The sequence below is a fragment of the Mus caroli genome, chromosome 1 (genome assembly GCF_900094665.2).
Source record: "Mus caroli chromosome 1, CAROLI_EIJ_v1.1, whole genome shotgun sequence".
In the NCBI taxonomy this organism is placed as follows: domain Eukaryota; kingdom Metazoa; phylum Chordata; class Mammalia; order Rodentia; family Muridae; genus Mus; species Mus caroli.
Window position 1 is genome coordinate 14697393 of NC_034570.1, and position 878 is coordinate 14698270.

The window sequence follows — 878 nt, forward strand, 5'->3', positions numbered from 1 at the left end:
AATGCAGTCTCAGGTCCCGCGCAATTGGATTGGAGCAGAAGCTGTGCTCCACTCACCAGATGTCTTAAGATCCTGTGGTGGGTGTTGTGGGTAGCTGGCGAGTGTCAGCCGACCCTGCGCCAATCATTTCTTATTAAACTCTTGGATTCCCTTTATATGACTGTTTTGATAAGAATCTTTTGTCTAAACAATATTAAATAAATTATAGGATTTTAGGAATCCATTACCAAATCACCATATGCTTCATGTGTGTGTGTATGTGTGTGTGTGTGTGTGTATAAAATACATAATAATATATAATGTAAAATTGTTCCTCCCTAACTGGGATGTTCTTTCAAGAATCATACTTCTACCTTATATAGTATGAGAGAAAGTCTCACATAGCATAATCAGCAAAAAAGCACACAAAAGGTGAAGAGAGCCGCATTTGAATTCATGAATCAGAAAACACAAAACCAACTCCTAGAGTCAAATCACAAGAAATAGATAAGACCAATGAGGAGCTATTATCAATAATCATGTTGCTATAATTCACTTTTATTTACCTAGTCACTATAGATAGCAAGTTTGTTTTCACCAATACATTAATTACTTCATTTAGATTTGGAGTAATTGTTCAAGGGAGAAAAATGGATAGTACATTTTAAAATGATATCCATTAAATATTCATGCTGGACTATAATATGAAGAGAGACAACTATACTTGAATGTTTACAAGGTCCAACACTTAAATATTCATCTTAGCTTGGAAGGTTGAGAGTACAACTTGGTGGGAGACTGCTTACTTAGAATGGATGAAACCCTGTGTTAATCCTCATTACCAGAAGAGAGAAAAATGAGACAGGAAGGAGACAGAGTTGTCCTCTTCACTCATTTCT